This window comes from Macaca fascicularis, chromosome 6, assembly GCF_037993035.2.
Source record: "Macaca fascicularis isolate 582-1 chromosome 6, T2T-MFA8v1.1".
NCBI classification, from domain to species: domain Eukaryota; kingdom Metazoa; phylum Chordata; class Mammalia; order Primates; family Cercopithecidae; genus Macaca; species Macaca fascicularis.
The window spans coordinates 87,544,099-87,565,130 of record NC_088380.1 but is presented as its reverse complement, the minus strand read 5'-3'; positions in this window follow the sequence as shown (position 1 = coordinate 87,565,130).

Here is a 21,032-nt window from a genome sequence, read left to right as displayed (position 1 = left end):
CTTGATAGCTGAAGAGGTGTGTCTGATGTAATTGTGAAAATAATTCCACAAACAAAAATTAGGTTTGTTACTTTGTCGTCTCCAGACTAATCATGAATGACCTTGCGTTTCCTTTATAGGAGTTTCCTTTGCATAAGGAACTTAACTACTGTTTCCCTGCAAACTGGCAAATGAGAAAGATTACACACAATGCAATTCTTGTTTTTGATTCTGTTTTTGATTCTTGTTTTTGATTCTGTTTTTGTTGAAACCTTGGAGCAGAAGACACTTTGGATAAATTTATAATATATTTTACAGGTGGGAGAGTTTTTATTCAATTATTAACAAATATTTGCATCCTTTTAGTTATCTCTGAAGAAAATAAAATATCACAGAGCATAAGGCTCAAAATAAATCTATTAATTGGTCTTTTGTAAGTATCTGTGCATAGTTTGGGTTACCACATTTTACATCCCAATTTAACAGTCATTCAAGTTCAAATTATTTTTGGTTGCAAATATGTTCAGGACTCCTGGGGAGTTTGTGACTGAACCAGATGGCTGGCAAATATGCAGAGTTCCACCTAATCTAACATTTTTATCTTAAAATAATTGAGCTTCTCCTCTTCATGTAGCCTTCAATAGAAAGCAAATTGTGTAAGGAGAAAATATTATTGACGCTTGTTCAGGTTTTATTGGGTGATTTAATATGAGTTAACCTTGGTAAATATGGGAAGAAATTGGGATCATAAGATAAATTTCCAAGACCACAACTTGTCCCTAGCATTCTAAAGAAATGGTTGCTAAGTGGAAATGAGTGTAACCTGTTTTAGTGGAACCTGCGAAGGCACACAGATTTTAAAACAGACCAATACTTCAGACCAGCTTTGACTGAAATATTTCCTAATGGGTCTAGTTAAGTGATGTTACATATTTTAGCAGTTCTCAAATTATGTTCTGCCAACTCACAAAGAGCAAACAATACAGCAATTCACATTGTGGTAGAATAATATTTTGAATTATCAGTTTGTGTCTTTTCTACCAAATACCGGTTTTGTTCACTCACATCTTGAGGGCTTCCTCTCCCAAGTTTTTAAAGGCAGATGCAAGTCACCCATGCAGAGCCTATGAAGGAAAGCTAAAATATTCAATTCTTCAGCAGCCTTCAGCAGCCTTCCAGTCTAACAGGAGGAGATTCAGATGCATGCTTGCAGAGGGAATTCACTGCTCTCCAGGACTAGAAAAATGATGCACTGAGTGAGAGGGGAGAGAACAGGGAGCTGCCATGTGAACAGAAGAGTGGATGAGAAAGAAATAGAAAGACTCTAAGTAGTCCCTATCAGTGTTAGGAAGTGGTTTGTGCGCTGAATCAGTACAGATTTGATGCCCTGTCAGGAGCACCAATTGCCAGCATTCAGCCCACTGCCTGTTCATCAACCATCCACCATGGTTTGTACCAAAAGACTCTGCCCAGCCCTTTACCCGACCTATCCAGAACAGAGGAGACTTGTGTGCCTTGCAGGAGAGGAGGAAAGCCCCTTCTGAATTGTGAGGGAGCACACAGACCCTGTTTTACTCTCTTTCTCAGCATACATATGTAGTTAAAAACAAACAACAAAATACACAAATAAGGGAGGCTCAAAATGTGATGAATACAGTTATTGGCTGCAAATGATGTCTACCTTGGCACTTATGGACTACAGCATAAATTTGGTTTTGTTTTTCTTTACAAGTTCTATGAAATCCAGTTCAATTCAGTAAGCACTGTTTGAGTTTCTCCTATATGCCAAATGCTAAGGACACTGCTACAGCTGTGACACAGGGAGAAAACCACTGCTGCAAATTGCAGCTGGCTCTCAATATTCATGAAAATTAGTGACTAGAAACCGTAGCAGTGCATAAAAATCTCAATGTTGCCAAATGGTCCTTGCCAACAGAAAGTCAAAGAATCAGAAAAATGACTTTCTCCATATTTTCATCTTTTGAATCTTTTCAGTGGAACTTAAATTATATAGCAAAACATCATGGCAAGGAAGACTTGGAAATGTACCTTTAAAAAATTCTTTTCTAGTTTTCAATACACAGGAAGGCAACACAGGTGATTAAAATCAATATTGACTGCCAAACCACCAGAGCCAAAGCAAGCCTCCCTTTTGACTACTCAACATAGATGTATACTCTTCTATGTATACTTGAGCTTCTAAACAACGACAAATAGGATCAACAACATGCTCCCACCAATATCATGCAAACAAATATGCACTCATTATGCTGCCGCTTCTTTCTGTTTCCCTATCTTTTGCTGGTCAGAATTCACCATTTGAGGCCTTAACTCCCCCACACTTCCAAGTTGTGCTACTTAGTGCCTCTGGGCAGTCACTGGGGAGCCAGATATCATGCTCCAAAGCAGGTTGCTTCAATTTAGTTTGAACATGATGGGAAAAGTAGGCTTCCCCTTTGCCCTCATTCAAGGAAGGGAAAGCATGCAGGAGTTGAGATGAGACAATGGTAGTGATGACCAGACTGGAGCATTCCATTGAGCAAACAAGTGGGATGGGTGGGGCCAAGAAAATCTGAGGAAGTATGAAAACTGGATACAACCCAATGACCCGTTCCAGTGAGGATGAGTTGCTTCCCCCTCCATAATGGAACCAGGTTGCTGGTTGGTTCTAACAGCTTATAGTTTCTTATTAGCCGCTCAGTATTTCTCTCCACTGTTGACAGACTTAAATTCACAGTGATGATAGCCAGGCTAGGATTGGTGAAAGTCCAGATTGTTGAACCCAGCATAATCTCCATTCTTGCCACCATGACCTCTTTGTTGATAAGTCATTGATCAGGCACCAGAATAGTAGTGGGGAGAAGCTAAATAATCTGAGTAGAAAGGCCCATCCTATCCACCTGGTTATTAAAAGCCTCCTTTGCAGTGAGTTTACTTTGGTGAGATTCCCATGAACCACTTCTGAGAGGTTTATTCATTTACTGATTTCCAAGATTCAGGGGCTATCTGGCCCTTGACTATCTTGATCTATTCTTAGCCACTACCCATAAAGCGGTGTATGTTTATATGTCTGTTTATATTATCTTCCAGCAAAAAGGAACACCAGAAAGATACATGGATGAACATTTGCCCACTGAAAGGATTTCTTTTCCCTTCTCTGCTTGGGAGCCACTCTTGAATGGTACTATAATACCATGACAGTCCACTTCTGTCTATTTCTGGTACAATCACCTATAAAACAGACAAATATTTTCTTCCTTAATAAATGTGTCACAAACATTGACTGAGGCAAGGGTGGTAATGCCAAACAAATGGGTACACTGGGTGGTTGAGCCATCTACTTGCATAACTTCTTCATGCCTTTAAGACCTGTCTAAGCCCAATTTCCTATATACTCCTTTCATTTGATGATGGCTTGATCCAATTCTATCATTTTCTGAATCAGAAACATGCAGTTCATGAAGAGTATTTCAAGCCACATAGATATTTTCTATTTATTAGTTATGAGTTCAGTCTCTACCAGGACTCTAAACTTTATAGTTTTTTTGTTTTGGTTTGTTTTGTTTTGTTCTGTTTTTTTGTTTTTGTTTTGAGACAGAGTCCCGCTCTTTCGCCCGGGCTGGAGTGCAGTGGCGCATTCTCGGCTCACTGCAAGCTCCGCATCCCGGGTTCATGCCATTCTCCTGCCTCAGCCTCCCGAGTAGCTGGGATCACAGGTACCCACCACCACGCCCAGCTAATTTGTTTTCATGTTTTTTAGTAGAGACGGGGTTTCACCATGTTAGCCAGGATGGTCTCGATCTCCTGACCTCGTGATCTGCCCATCTTGGCCTCCCAAAGTGCTGGGACTACAGGCTTGAGCCACCGCGCCCGGCCAAAACTTTATAGTTTTATGTACTTCTCATTAAGTGAATTGGAGCAATGCACCCAAATGTGGGATATGTTGCTCCCATATGCTGTGCCCCTTTCTTAATAATAAGGAATCTAAGGTATAAGAACTCATGTTTCACTTTAGAGAGACTATCTTTTCATTCCCTGGCCACTGGACTATCCTGCAACTCCGTTTCAGTGGCAGGTATCTGAAGTTTTATGTGATTATATTTCACCCTCTGCTATGTAAATGTCTTACCAAGGGGTCTAGGATGTCCGTTACTCTCTGGCTTACCCTGAATGTCAATAATGTCCTAGGAAGATGCCTCGTGTTATGGAGAGGTGATCAATGTCTCTGTGGAATGAAATATGACACAGACCCAGACTATTTGATGTAGCCCTGATGTAAAACAATGAAGATGCACAGTCTTAGTCAAAAAAAAGAAAACTGCTCTGGCAAGCTCAGGTTAAATAAATTGGTGGGAAGCGTTGCTTACTTGATAAGTGCTTATCAGGTGCAGGGTTCTATTGATTATTCCAGTGAAGAAAGTTGAAACGTCAGCTGCATCTGAAGTCATTTATTTTATTAAGCTTACGATAATGCGCGGTTACTTAACAGAATCATCTGTGAGCTTAATGAGCTAAACAGGTGAGTTAAATGGTAATGTGATAGAACTCACCATCCCTAAATCCATCATACCTGGAGTTTCCTCTGGAAAGCTCCAGCTGTTATGTTTTTTGTCCTTACCTAATATATCTACAGAGCATGCCCACTTTAAGCCTTGGATCTCATCTTTTTCCACTACTTGCCTCAGCAGTTCTGACACTTATACTTTACTTCGTGTGGGCCATTATTTTTTCCAAACTTGTAAGAGCTGTCGTTAGAGAGTGCTGACAGTATCTTCCAGGTCATTGTCAAGGTGTTGAATCTTGTATCACAAGAGGCTGTTCCCATATTGAAAAAACTGTCTCTTACCCAACTTCACACTCTACTCTCCTGATACAGCATGCTCAAAATCCTGCCCAATTAATCAGGTCCCAACTCCTACTGGTATATGTCAGCTAAGTCCTATAGCTTCTTCCGGGCACAGAGCCTTTCGTTCCCTAGTACACCCAGCACTTTCCTAGCCAGGTTATGTTGTGACTCAACTCTGGCAATTGATCCAATTTCCACTAGCAGAGGTAGAATTGATGAAAGTACATCATTTCATCAAACTCCACTCTCAAGACCCCATACTTTTCCTGTAGTGGCCCAGACTTTGACACACAGACTTGCTGGGGGTAGACTTTCAACATACCTTCTCTGAAGCTTTGCTACTCTTCTAATTAAGTCCTGAGCCTGAGCCTTAGCTTTTTCTGCCGTACAGTAACAGAAGTGAAAGTTTCTTTATGTGCTTCCAAGGACATCTCCTGAATTTCACAATTTACTTTTGACTGATGAGTAATTACCTTCAGTTTTTGTTTGTCTTTCTCTAATTCATCAATGGCCCCCAGCAGCAGCCATCTCTTTTCATGGCCCTTATCATTACAATTTCTCTCTGAACCTGAAACACCTAGAAATTGTACCCACCAGTGCATTTCCTTCACCAAAATCCATCCCAATTCACCACAAATGAAAGTCAACAATGCCAGTATGACAAAAAGGTCAAGGTACCACCAGGCTTGGTGTCTGGTAAGAGCCCAGTCTCTGTTTCCAAAATGGTGCCTTGAACATTGTGTCCTTGGAAGGGGAGGAACACTGTTCCTCACATGGCAGAAAAGCAGAAGGGGGTGAACCCACTCCTAAATGTCTTTTTGTTGTGGCATTAATACATTCATGAAGGCAGAGTCCTCATGACCTACACACTTCCCATTAGGCTCTACCTCCCAATGCTGTTGCATTGATGATTAAGTTTCAAGCACAGTAGTTTTGGATGAGATGAACATTCAAGTCATAGTACTGGCTTCTTTCACTTAGCATATCCACAAGGTTCATCCCAGTTGTAGTATATGTCAGATTTTCCTTTCTTCTTAAGGCTGAATAGTATTTTATTGTGTGGCTCTACCATACTTTGCTTATTCATTCATCTGTTGATGAACACTTGGGTTGCTTCTACATTTTAGCTATTGTGACTAATGTTCCTATGAATATGAGTGTACACATATCTTTTTGAGACCCTGCTTTAATTCTTTTGGGTAAATACTCAGAAGAGGAACGGCTGGGATAATCCAGCTGAAATGGAATGGCAATTCCTTTTTTTGTTTTTGAGACAGAGTTTTGCTCTTGTTGCCCAGGCTGGAGTACAATGGTGCAATCTTGGCTCACTCTAACCTCTGCCTCCTGGGTTCAAGCAATTCTCCTGCCTCAGCCTCCTGAGGAGCAGGGATTACAGATACCCAGAACCACACCCAGCTAATTTTTGTATTTTCAGTAGAGATGGGGCAGGCTGGTCTTGAACTCCTCACCTCAGGTGATCTACCTGCCTTGGTCTCCCAAAGTGCTGGGAGGCAATTGCATTTTTTAATTTTTTGAGGACCTGCCATACTGTTTTCCGTGGCAGCTATACCATTTTACATTCCCACCAACCATGCACAAGGGTTCCAATTTCTCTACTTCTTCATCAACACTTGATATTTTCTTTTTTTTTTTTTTTTTTCATAGTAACCATCCTAATGAGTGGGAGGTGGTGTCTACCTTTTGGTTTTTTGATTACATTAATTGTCAAAATCTTGCAGGTCTTTTTGTCATCATTATCCTCTCAAGTCACATTTTGTATGTCTTCCTGGGTCTTGCTGGAACCTGACTCTAGATATAGAGTTGTGTAGAGGAGAAAAGTAGAATCTTTTCTCACCTGTCCAATGCAAGGTTCATGGCTGACACTCCTATAACAAAAGACAGATTAACAAGAGAATAGCATAACAAATCTATTTAATCAAAGTTTTATGTGACAAGAAAGCCTATAGAAATGAAAACCCGAAGACCCAGGTAAAATTATTTTTATGTGTCAGTTTGATAAAGAACAGACATTCTTCTATAAGTATGATTAGACAAAAAGGGGATATGATCTAATGGTAAGAAATTGGGAGACCCTAGTCAGACTCTTCTTTGCCTTTCTACGTAACATGCCTATCCTCTAGGTATAGGGCAGGACACCTGTCAGGAGGGAAGAGATAGGAGAAGGTTAGGGAAACCTTTCTGCTTCTTCATTTTCTCAGTTTCCTTCAGCTTAAAATTCTTAGTATGTCAAGATGCCATATTTGCGGGTAGGGCTTCCTATACCCCATCATTTGGAAGCAATGAGAGATAGCAAGGGTAGGCCATGAGAAAAGTCAGCACCGCCTTTGCAGTGTAACCATTTCAGATGTTTTGGTTTCAGATTACCAGGCAAGCAGGACCAGCTTCATGCATCAAGAAAGGAGATGCTGCTGCTGCTGCTGCTGCTGCTGCTGCTGCTGGCAGAGGAGGTGCTGTGGGGACTGGGTTTGGGACACTCAGTATCATCCAAGCTGATATAAATGTTTTCTTCCAATCCCATTTTCCTCCTTCTCAGCCACAGAAGAGACCCAGTAAATCAGTAAATTCAAATTTTTTAATCATCAGCAACTCCCAGGTCTTATTTTAGGTATAACAGCCCTGTGGTTATCAGCAGTAAAAAAATTTATTTTAAGATAATTCCTATCCCCTGACCATGCCTTGAGTCAAACATTAAAAATTATGGTTTATAAATTTTTTTCTCTGCAGCCCTGCAGAGAAATCAGAAGCAGTCAGCCCTGTATCATCATTCCTGTTATAAGGAATACTATACAATTACTGTAGTAATATCAAAGGAGCACGTCTGCACCATCACTGCTCAGAAATGTAATGCCCAAATGAGGACTTTTGTGATTTCTACAGAGTTAATTTACCTTCATAATTTCTTTTATAGGTCAAATGACTGGTTTTTCTAGATTCTGAAACACATAAGCCATGATAATAAAATACCTTAAATTTTAACAGCTCTTTTTTATGCATTCTCGTCAAACAAAAATATAAAACTATGCATTTACACAAACAGCTTCAGGGAATAACTATTAATACCTTAAAGAAACAAGTATTTTAAGTAAACAATTTCTCTATCAACATTGATGAGAAACTTAGTTTTTTTTACGTATATACATTTTTTAAAGTGTTGAGAACAGGAATACTTCCTGAAATTACAAATTACATTATAAAATTTAGTATTGACAACAACATCATGATAATATAGGACTGCTGCTCCTGTGTGAAATGCTGAAAAAAATGAGCTTCTAAGGTTAACACTAATAGATACAAAACAAATTTGCTCAAGCAACTCAAGATTAGGCTAAAAAGAAGAGAAAACAATTTTTAAAAACCTGATATGTGCCAAGATGTATCGATTTAATTGCTTTTAAAAATGTGACTACTTGGATAATTTTTATTTATTAGATTTTACCTTTAAAACTCTTTTCTAGAGACAGGGTCTCACTCTGTTGCCCAGACTGTAATGAAATGCAGTGGCTCAATCATAACTCACTGCAGCCTCAAACTCAAATTCCTAGGCTCAAAGGATTCTTCCACCTCAGTCTCCCAAGTAGCTTGGATTACAGGCATGAGCCACAATGCCCAGCTTTATACCATCTTTATATAAAAAGTGTTTAGCATTGAGTGCCACACACCAACTGTCTAATTGATCTTTTTGAACTAACACTGACCTAGTCTTTGTCTTTAGGAGAAAAACATTTCTAAATAAGCTAATAGGGTTCTTCTACAAGGCAGTAGTTTTGATTATAACTAAATTTTGTTAGGGGAGGATGGTAATATTTTGAAATGTATAATATCCTATAATTTTATGTGATGAGGTTTATCCACAATTTAAAACAACTGTATTTCTACATAAGTAGTCCCTAGATAAAAGCATAAGTTATGATTTCTATTTAAACAAGAGAAAGCTTTGTAGAGAGTTAAACTGCTAACTGGTGACGTTTCTGAACAAAATGTTTTTAGCTAACAAGGTAAGGGATACAACTTAACAATGTAAGGGATACATAAAGTTTTAGAAATCAAAGTAGAGCACCAGCATCCAAAGGTAATTGGTTATGACAAGGTGTAACATTGAACGAATAAATTGCTTTTTAAATAGCAATCATAACTTGCTTTATAAAAAGTAGGATAAAGACACATTGAACCACTATGTAAAGTTATTTTTTTAATCCAGAAAGGATTTCAAATGGATAACCAAAAAAGGAAAATAAAAACCAGAAAATCACAGTTGCAGAAAACCTCTAAATAGAACTCTTTAATCCTATGAAGCCTAGATATTATATATATAATTTTTTATTTAATTGCTTTTAAAATGTGACTGTATATGATAAACATTTTGATTAACATTTTAACATCATAAAACTGTACTTAAAGAGATAAAGTGTTCTTTATCAGTGTCAGAACACTTACATACATTTTTATTCTTTTATCATTTGCATACACCTCCAATAACCAAAATAAAGTGTTGTCTTAGCAATTACACAAAGGCTTGGGGGTACACAACAGACTCCATTAACCGTCTTTGTGAGCTGGAAAGACTGAATGTCTTTCTAGCATGGAACAAAACTTGAAAGGGAACCTTAGGAATGTCTATTCTGAAATGTTTTTGCTACGTGTCTTTCATCCATGCCACTGCTTTTCTATTTTGAATCTCTTCTCCCCTAAATCTTTGTTTATTCCTAATGCACAACCATTATGCCATTTTTTTTTTTAGTTGACCAACTCCAAGCTCTCATCTTTTACCCCAAGCCCTTTCACAAATTATTTCCCTCAATACAGACACCTTCCTCTTTAACAGGAATTCCACTGCCAGTGGCTACAATAATTTCTTCAACCCACTACCCAAGCAAAAATCTATAAAGATCTGCCTAAACCTAGTCAAGTCCCCCACACTTGGATTTTAAAGATATCCCTGTCCTTCAAGGAGAAAGTTCTGCCCAGGTTTTCTTCTGTCGTGACCTTGAAGTCTGGACTGTCTGCTTCTCCTCTTCTCTGTCCTACACTGGCCTGCACTGAATATATTACATTTTTGTGTTAAGGTTAATATACCAAAGATGGAGAAATATCTTTCAGCCATTATTAACACGGTTCAATTTTTCTGATAAAAGTCTGTATCCAATACATCTAGATCCCTGAAAGGCCAGACTCTAAGACGTTCACTCTCTGGTAATTCTCATCTGCAAACGTATTTCCTGGGGCTTTCTGGAAGGCTTTTTCTCTCTGTGGCTCTACTGGTCACAATTTCTACAGTGTATTGTAGGTTTTGGTAGGAAAAGTTACTTCCAGATGGTGGCTCCCTCAAAAACCTCCCCACATTTCTAGTAAATCCTACATTCTGTGATATCCTATAAAACATTAACACACACCCTGCTTCCTGCAAGACCCTAGGGTTTCCTGATTTAAACCCATGCACCAGCCACATGCTCAGACAAAATCATCAAGTAACGAATGAAGAAACAAGAATGTGTCATCATGAAAGACAACTAGTAGATATTACTTGGCAAAGAAAAAGAAAAACAAAAACTAAATGGCAAGTAAAACATCAGCCTATAAAATTTTTTATCTTTATCATGAAAAGGGCCTTAGGTAAAACCCATTTTTAGAGCAGAAATCTTTCCACAGTTACTCTGCCCACTAAACTTAATTCAATTTTATTTTATCATCACCTCCTTAAAAATACTTCAGTTCTGCAAATTAAAACAATGATTCAAATGTAGCCCCTTGAGCAGTGATAACAGACACATTTATCTTGCTCCATTAGCCAATTTTCAGATACCTGCAAACTTATCCTAAGGTTCTGATATAAATATATATACAGTAAATTAAAAGTCCATTTAGTAACTTTATTTGACAGCCAAACTACCTCTAAAAAGCCCTGGGCAAAGGCTTCTTTCACAGAGTGCTGTAACATACAAACAACTACAATGTTTAGTCTCAGAATTGGCCTGTAGGCTTTGCCATCAATACTGCGTTTATCAGTGAAAACAACACGTAGGCCTGTTTGCGAAAGCACTTACAATGTGCTCAGAATAAAGTGTCTACTACCATGATACTTATTAAAGTATAACAGAATTATGTGAAAGTCACCTTTACAAAAAGAGTCATTTCACATTTGACCTTTATCAGCACATAATAGGGTTTCATTGAGAATATAATTGCATAACCTGATCCATGTGCACCCTGCACAATGCTCTTCACAAAACTCAGGAATCTTCCTGATAAAATAAGCTGAAAGAGCCCAGTTTAAATAACAAACATAAATGTTTAAGGATCTATATTCATGATGCCTTTTTAAATGTTCATAGAATCGAATAATGTATATAACAAATTTAGCTTCTTTACCCTCTGGCAGATTCAGGTCCTTTCTCATGCCTCAGGGAATTGTCTCTATCTCCAACTTGAACTTGGACCTGTATTTCTAGGCCTCAGATGCTGCATTCCTCGGTTCCTGAATGGTCCGTATCTGCTCAACCTCTGCCTTCCTGCTTTCCACAGCCTTGGAACTGCTTGGCAACTTAGCAAACTTCTACCTAAAGTATACTTTCTCTGCATAGGCACATAGGTAAGGATGCAACACACACCACACACACATATGCACACACACACACACATACACACCCATATATATGCATATATGATTTGGCTTGATATCCTGGGTCATTCAACTGGGATCGTTCATGTGACTCCATTGTTCCCTTCCAGTCCCAGGTCCCACCACACCTACATTCACCTCATGCCTCAGAGATACCAAAACTAACTGTTTGTATTAGTCCACTGTTACACTGCTATAAAGAAATACCTGAGACTGGGTAATTTACAAGAGAAAGAGGTTTATTTGACTCACAGTTCCACATGGCTGGGGAGGCCTCAGGAAACTTACAATCATGGCAGAAGGTGAAGGGGAGGCAAGGCACATCTTACATGGTGGCAGGAGAGAGAGAGAGTAAAGGAGGAAGTGCCACTTTTAAGCCATTAGATTTCGTGAGGACTCACTATCACAAGAACAGCACGGGGCAACCACCCCCACGATCCAGTCACCTCCCGCTAGGTCCCTCCCTCAGCACACGGGGATTACAATTCGAGAAGAGATTTGGGCGGGGACACAGAGCAAAACTGTGTCACTGTTGTTTCCATTTCTGCCAGGAATGTTCTTTCCTACCTGTTTTCCCTATAAAACTCACCAAGGCCTTTCCAGACACATTTGAATGTCACCTATTTCAACAGGTTTATCCTAACTTTCCTGGGCAGATTTAGAACCTCCTCATCTATACTTCTTATAGCTCTCCATGTTTAATTCTTCATTGTTGCTACTGTAGTTGTTTTTCTTTAACATTATCTGCCTTCCTGTTATATTATAAGCTCCTGGACAGCAGGAGTCATGCCTAATTCTCTCATGTATCACCAGCCATCTGCACTGTTTGAAAATGCCATTTGACTCGAAATGCCTACTATATAGGCATTGAACTAAAAGAAAATCCTCTCAGACAGTAGTGAAAAAGCAAGAAATATATCTGCTTTGAAATCTAAAATGTTTGCATAGAACCATTAGTGTATAAAAATAGTATAAGTGCAATGAGAAGAGCAGGAAGAAAACAGAAGTAAATGGAATTGAGGGTTGGATAAACCATCTAAGTCCTGCAAAGTATGACTTACTTTGGAGGGGCATCTGGAATTTTCCTGATAGATACGATCCTTTTCCCAGAAAATATCTGCCTGTGCACATGAACACACACACACACACACACACACACATTGTTAAAAGTTTTGAAATTCATGGACTCCAGGCAGAAATTGTGCTACTGTCCTCAGACCATTGATTAAGAACAACGTACATATGGAAATGGTGTGAGAGGACAGAACTCTGCAATACAACAAGCAAAGAGCGAGCTGTAGAAGAAAGTGAAAGGAAACAAAGGGACAGATAGCATCCCCTTGGACCACTATGGCTCAAAGAGCTTTTGTCCTAGTGTTTTGTTTATTTGTTTGAATTTTATTTTAAGTTGTATCTGGCTTCTAATTACAACTAGCTGTTAAGGCAGTGTGGTTTTGTTGTTATTGCTATTGCTTCCTTATGAGACAAGAAGATTCAACTGATTAAAGGCCTCTCCCTCTTTTACCTCTGAAAGTGAAAGAGCTGAGATCTTGAGGAGCAAGTCATTCTCAGGTGAAATGTCTAAGGAATAAGCTTAGAAGCAGGAGAGAAAGGGCAATGACTATGAGAGAAAAGAGGTGGGATGTTAAGCTCATTTTCATCACTGAATTCAAATTTGGAGGAGTTTTACAATCTTTGTATTATTTTGATAGAAGGAAGATTTAGTAGAAGCAAGCACACAAGATGGAATATGGAAGAAAAATATTTAAGCTAATGAGATACAGAATAATGCTAAAATTATATGAAATGCTTAACATAGGAAACTACTATTTAGGGAAAATATGACATGTTTGCAGTTAGAAATAAAAATATGTTGCATCTGCAGATGACAGGAACCACTGCAAGGAGTAGAATGTTTTGATTCCAGTCACTGTAATTCAGTTAGTCTCAGGGGTTCTTCTTGGCCCCATCTAGTTTGCTAGGACACATAATTTTTCTTTGAGACTGCCAAGAATTCTGCTTGATTTTTATTATTCTAACAACATAAACAATAACAGGACACTATCATTTATTTAGCACTCCTTCTTTGACAAAGGCTGAGCGGAGGGCTTCATTCATACATGATTTTGCTTAATTCTCACAATCATTTTATGGGAGAGGTGCCATTATTACCTTAGTTTGCAGATGAAAAAAGTAGATGTTTCAAAAAGTGTTGACTTTCTCAAGGTCAAATAGTTGGTGAATTCAAAGATGAATGGATTCCTTCATTGTCCCAGACACACACTGACCTGGAAGGCAGTTACAGACTTTAACTGATGGTTTAACTACTTAAATTGAGACATAGAGTCTGAAATGTAATGTGATTTTGCTAACACTATGGCAGACAAAGAAAACATAGCCTAGCAATCAAAAGAAATTTCAAAGTAGCTCAGGTTCTATATATGAGCAATGCTTCTTAAAATCCCTTTTCTCCCCTAGCCTTTCCTTCCCAACCTGGAGCTGCTTCAGTCCTTTCTCACCCTAACTCTCCTAAAAGCCTCCTTTCTCAGTCCTAGCCATCTGCTTCTCTAGCCCTTTCCCTTCTTTTCTCTCATTCAGACTTCTCACCATTCTCTTGATTGTGAATCAAAAAAGTCAACCCTGCAGGACATCTGTGAGAAGACAGATATATCACCTTGAGATAGAACATCGCCTTATGGCACCAGACACACTGCTTGATAGGCTGAGCACATGCTGATACTCAGGCCCACTTCCCCCTTACACCAGGTGCCTTTGGTAAGGATTTCTGGATATTTAAGTTGATGCCTTTTCCATCTATTAAGAATCTCTAGTGATTTAGTCATCCTACCTTTTCCTGGTGCAGAAAGGGAGACACTCTTATACACGGAGATTTCCTGTATAGATGTAAATTTCTCTAACCAAAGGATAACCTTTAAGAACCACTCCTTAGTCAGCAGTTTCTCAAAATAACCAGCTCAAAATAATCCATATGCCAAAGAGACTTATTTGGGGTAGCATATTGAAACTGGCTCAATTGTCCCATGGAAGTAGTGTTTATGATTTTTTAAATAAACACAGAAATTGACTCTCCCTGGTTTTAAAACTTGAAACTTAAATTTTTCTTGCTCTAGTTCCTTCCTCAGGAAACCAACCCTCAGGCAAAAACTGCAACTCCTGAAATCCAGACAGTGAGAAGCCATGCCCCTCATCCATCTTGATTGCTTTCTTACTTGTCCCTGATTCCTGTTTTCCCTGAACATAACTATATTCCTTCCCTACCATATAAACTCCAAATTTTAGTCAAGTGGAAGAGACAAATTTGAGGTATGGCTCTCACTTCTTCAGCTGACGTCCCCTAAATAAAAAGCCTTCTTCCCTGGCAATACTTGTTGTATTGGTGATTGGCTTTCTGTGGGACAAGCAATGGGACCAAAACTAAACCCCTGGCATTTTAGTAAAAATATTCTGGTCTCTTACAGTCATATTTTGGGTTACTGTATCCTGAACCCCATCACCAGAAAGAGTGAAGTTTTGACTTAATAACTATGTGGAAAACTAAGAGAAACACATTTGAGGGAAACGTAATGGCATTGATTTGGGATATTGGTTAAGCTTTGGGGATGGAAGACTTTATTATTTCTGTGCTAACTAGCTACTCCCACATGTGGATGAAGAACTGAATTACAGTCCTTTATTTCTTCAACTAAAAATTATTGGTGTCTACTCCGGGTCAGCTACTTTAATAAGGATCATACAGAGATGAAAAGGAGGGGGCAAAGATCAGCTGTACTTAAGTTTGACATGAAGAACTCATAGTCTGGGAGTTAATAATATAATGCAAGGTGGCTGATGTATGCCATACACTGAGTCATAGTATAACAAGGTGTAAGGGAGTGTATGTGTGTAATTGTTGTGAGGGTAGAAAGGGGAAACCACTTTCCATGGATGGAAGGAGTATTTTGTTACTGACATCACTTAAAATTGCACAAACACAGTGATAATACAAAGTAGGCTGGCTTCTAGTCAGTTTTATTATAGTTTTTAAATTCTCCGCAATGTACCCCTTTGTTACCTGCCCAGGACTGACTGCTCTTCTCCAAACCTCTTCCATCTCCCATACCCTTGGTATGACACTGGTATTAAGTGATCTATGAGCAAAATAAAAGAAGAGATTGATTTTTTTTCTGAGAAAGCTACAGAGAAAATAACAGGGTCACAGACATTTAAACTGGATTTTGAAAAGAACTGAGTTCACCAAGTTATCTGGAATTAGAATATAGTAAAACATTATTTGCTACCATTTTTTTGAATCTACTATTTTATGTACAGTAACACTGTTTGTTTATACTTGTGACCAGTATTTCCTCCAGCTACATCAGCTAAAAGGTGTCCCAGTTTTGCTTCAAGATGACAAGAAAAACCTTGAATGTTACTCCAGTGCAGGTTGGTTTCTCCACGAAGCTGACTTTGAGGGAGAGTTAGCATGTGGAATGTTTATTAGGGAGTGCCTGTGTAGGAGAGGAAAAGGAAACAGTTAGCAGCGGAGGAAGGCAAGCTGTCATATAGGATTAGTAAGCAGCCTGTCTTTGTCTGTTTGGGCTGCTGTAACAAAATACCTTAGACTGGGTAATTTATAAACAACAAAAAATTATCTCTTACAGTTCTGTAGATTGAGAATCCCAAAATCAAGGCACCAGTATCTGGTAAGGGCTCTCTGCTTCATAGATGCTGTTCATAGATTCTTGCAGTGTCTTCACAAGGTATAAGGCCAAACGAGCACTCTTGGGCCTCTTTTATAAAGGCAGTAATCCCATTTCTAAGAGTGGAGCCCTCATGACCTAAGCACTTTTCAAAGACACCCACCTCTTAATTATTACATTGGGAATTAAATCTCAGCACATGAATTTGAGGGGACATATTCAGACCTTAATATTCTACCCCTGCACCCCCAAGTTCATGTCTTTCTCACATGAAAAATACATTCATTCCCACAGCCCCAAAGTCTTAACTCATTCCAGCATGAACTCAAAGGTCTGATGTTCAGAATTTCACCTAAATATCAGCTAAATCAAACATAGGTGACACTCAAGGTACAATTCAACCCTGAGGTAAATTTCCCTCCATCAGCAAGCCTGGGAAATCAAACAAATTATGTGCTTCCAAAATACAATGGTAAGACAGGCATAGAATAGATATTCCCATTTCAAAAGGAATAAATTAGAGAAAAAGAGAAAAGGTTAATAGGTATCGAGCAAGTCCAAAACTCAATAGGGCAAACATTAAATCTTAGGCCTGGAGACTAATGTTCTTTGGCTTGACCTTCTGTCTTTTGGACACACAAGGGCAGGAGCTGGAACCTCAAGGCTCTAGGTGGCCCTGCTCCCATGGCTTTGATGGGTGTGGCCAATGTCACAACTCTCTTGGGTTGAGTTTTGTGCTTGCATATCTCCCAGAGTGGAGTTGCACCCAGCTAGCTCTACTGAGCTGGGTTCTTGAGGGTGAGTCCACTTTCTCAGCTCCACTAGGTATTGCCCTAGCAAGGAGTCTCTGCAGTGCCCCTGCCTCTACAGCTTCACTAGTCATTGCCCTCGTGGGGGCTTTCTGTGGTGACCCCACTCCTGAGTGCAGTTGTCCACCAGAGCCCCAAGACTCAACAGGGCATCCTTTGAAATCTAAAGGGAGGCAGCAATGCTGCACAGCTTGTGTATTCTTCACATTTTTGGAGATGGCATTGAACATATGCAGCTAAGGTTTACCATCTCTGCCCTCTAGAGAGGTGGCCTGAGCCACACTTAAATCACCTTGAACCACATGGTACGGCTAAGGAGTGCTGTGCCACAATGAGAGGAGCAGAGACTTTAGGCAGCACAGGATGAGCACCAAAGCCCCACGGTCACCTAAGTCTCCATTTTTGACATAATTCTGTCCCCAGGGCCTTGGCACTCTGGGCCTGTGATGAAAGTGTCAAGCCCAGTGATCTTTGGAATGCATTCAGGGTTATTCTTCCATCATCTTGATAAGTAGCATGTGACTTCCTTCCATCTAATCTCCCTGTCAATGGCTAGGTTGACTACACCATTGGTATTCTGTCCTGAACATGTTTTTTGTTCTTTACAACATGGCCAGGCATAAGTTCTGCTTCATGTTTTACTATAAATTTAATCTTCTCAAATTTTACAATAAGCAGTCAAGAGAAGCTATGTTGTACCTCAGCAATTTGCTTAGGTAGTTGTTCCACCAAATATCTTCTTTCATCAGTTAGTTCTACCTTCTACAAAGCACTAGGACATGCACACAATTCAGCTAACTTCTTTGCCACTTTATAACAAGGATCACCTTTCCTCCAGTTTCCAATAAAATATTTCTCATTTCCATCTTAGACCTCATCCAAATGGCTTTTACCATCCATAATTCCACCAACATCCTGCCTGCCATCTTTTAGGTAATCTCTAGAAAGATTGAGGCTTTCTCTACATCTCCCCTCTTCTTCTGAGCCTTCACCAGAATCCACCTTAATGTTACATGTATAACAAGGCAGGTTTTTTGTTGCATGCAGCTCCAAATTCTTCCAGCCTCTATTCACTACCCCGTTCCCAAGATGCTTCCACATTTTTAGGTATTTGTTACATCAGCACCCCACTCTTGCTACCCCTTTTCTTCTTAGTCCTTATGGGCTGCTATAACAAAATACCTTAGACTGGGTAATTTATAAACAATAAATATGTGTTGCTCACAGTTCTGGAAGCTGGAAATTTAAAGATCAAGGTACCAGCAAATGTAATGTTTGGTGAGGGTTCTCTGCTGCATAGATAGCACCTTCTTGCTGTGTCCTCACATAACAGAGGCCAAACAAATTCTCTGAGGCCCCTTTTATAAGGGCATTAATCCCATTTATGAGGGTGGAGTCCTCGTGATCCAATCACCTTCTAAAGGCTCCACCTTTTAATACTATTACATTGGGAATCAAGTTTCAAAATATAAATTTTGTTTTTTTTGAGACGGAGTCTCGATCTGTTGCCCAGGCTGGAGTGCAGTGGCACAATCTCGGCTCACTGAAAGCTCCGCATCCCGGGTTCATGCCATTCTCCTACCTCAGCCTCCCGAGTAGCTGAGACTACAGGCACCCGCCACCATGCTCGGCTAATTTTCAAAATATAAATTTTGAAGGGACAAAAAGATTCAGACTAGCACAGCTTCAGCCGATTCCTTGAGGAGTCCTGGAGTTCAAATGACCATTCAGAGTAGTCCCACATTGTGGTGAAATGACTCTGAGCCTTTATATAGCAGTCAGTCTTTGGACGTGGGCTGCCTAGGAAGGATGTGTCTTTGGGCAAGATGTGAACATCTGGAGCACAGCCACTTCCTCAAGGGATGACAGCTAAAGACCATTTTCTGAACAATTCCAATAAGCCTTCCTTAAAGAGCCATTTCACGTCACATGTATCTCCTTGTCTTGGGGAAATTACTCTGTTCTTTTGGACACTTGTCCAGGTACACAGTGCTGTGCCTGGTACTCGAATAATCTCTGCACCACTACCTTGCCAGCCTATGCCAATTCTGCTTCCTTTAGAATTCTCCAGTCAAGGAGAGCCCTGCTCTTTGTCCAGCGTTGTTCATGTTTGTAGGCACCAAGAAGATGCTTATCATGAAGTATAGTTTATCCTGGAGTACACCAGAGCTGTCCTGAAGAGCTTAGTTCTTTTCACTCTTTGTCCTGCTCACCATTCTAGAGAAAAGAGCCATTTCCTCTCATTCATGCATATTCTTGACTTCTTAAACATTTGTCCCCAGTATAAAAGCAAGTTCTCTACTTGAGGGCTATTGGTACATACACTAATATGGTCACATTTAGTTTTAGGATATTCATAGATTTTTTTTTTTTTCTTTGAGATGGAGTCATGCTCTGTTGCCCAGGTTAGAGTGCAATGGCATGATCTCAGCTCATTACAACCTCCGCCTCCCAGGTTCAAACAATTCTCCTTCCTCAGCCTCCTGAGTAGCTGGGACTAGAGGCACGCACCACGACGCCCGGCTAATTTTTGTATTTTTAGTAGAGACAGGGTTTCACCATGTTGGCCAGCTAGTCTGGAACTCCTGACCTCAGGTGATTCACCCACCTTGTCCTCCCAAAGTGCTGGGATTATAGGCACGAACCACCAGGCCTGGCTTGTAGATCATTTTTTGATTCTCATGGGCATTAGCCAAACATCCTTTTGTAACAGGTTTGTCTATAGATTCTTAAATGATCTGAGCCAAATGGACTATGACGGGGAAGGAGAACCTTGTGTTCATTTGATAGGGTCAGTTATTTTAGGTAGAGAGTTATCCAATCTGATACCACCCCACCCCACGGAACTGTTTGCCAGAAAAATACTGGATAGGTTAAATTCCACTGGGGACCCTGTAAAAAATAAAGTATGTTCTATAAAGCAATTTTAGAGATCCAAATTTAATACGTAGCAACAATCTGCTGTCAAAACCCTGTACTTTAGTGAAACTGTTTCCCTAGGGAAAGCTTTAATGCTATTCATTACCCAATATAGAATTCTATTTATTTTCAGTTTTATCTGAATTTATCTGGAGGGTGTTTCCTTCTACTTTCTCTGTTGGCTTCTCCAGTGGTAGTGGCTGAGAAGTGGGTGTGATGAGGATAACAATCTGTAGTGGGAGGCATCTTCAGTTCTAAGTATAGACATTTAGAGATATCAAGGGCCCCCAGACTTGAAGACTTTAAAGACCAGAGAATTAAAAAAAAAAAAAAAAAAGAATACTATAATAAAGCTGCCAAGTTTTAATTTTTCCAATAAGAATATTAAAATAAAAACGTCTTCCTACTAATATTATCATTTCATAAAATAAAAGGATTTCAACATTAACATAAAACAGAAATAATTTTGAAAGGCCAATTCTTCAAGGTAAATATCTTTAGCTACAGGAAAACTCACTACATGTCTTTGTGTTTCTGATTTCACTATAGTCCACCTTTCTGCGTTCTGCACTAACCCACTGTTTTGTTGCCATTTCTTTCCTAGGCCTTAGTACAGTCCCTCACATGTCATAGGTCACTGTGGGAACCACTTATCAAGACAATACAAAAAATCCCTAGGGTGGTAATTCCGTAGTCTTTGCCTCAATTATATCATTTTATCTTCCTCTTATCCTGCATAGCCAGTATTCCAAGTCAAGTCTTCTCAAACAATCTCCATCTTGGAGATATATATATATATATAAAATAAGCACATATATTAAATATATATATAGGTGTGTGTGTGTGTATATGGATAGAGAAGATGTATAGCCTTCCTGCTATAAAGATGGACCACAGACATTCCCAGCCTGTCACTGGTAAGATGCTGGTGATCACTCCAGCTGAAGAAGGAGTATAGGGTCTCACCCTCTCCTTGCAGGAGAAAACCGCAGAGAGCAGGGCAGAACACTTCCCCATTTGTGACATCTAGTGGCTCAGCCTCTGCATGACAACTTCTTAGAGAAGGAAAATCTGGCAAAGTCAACACCAGCTCCGCCTGGGTTTTGCCAGCTCCTGAAAAAGCGCTACAGCACACCTAATTC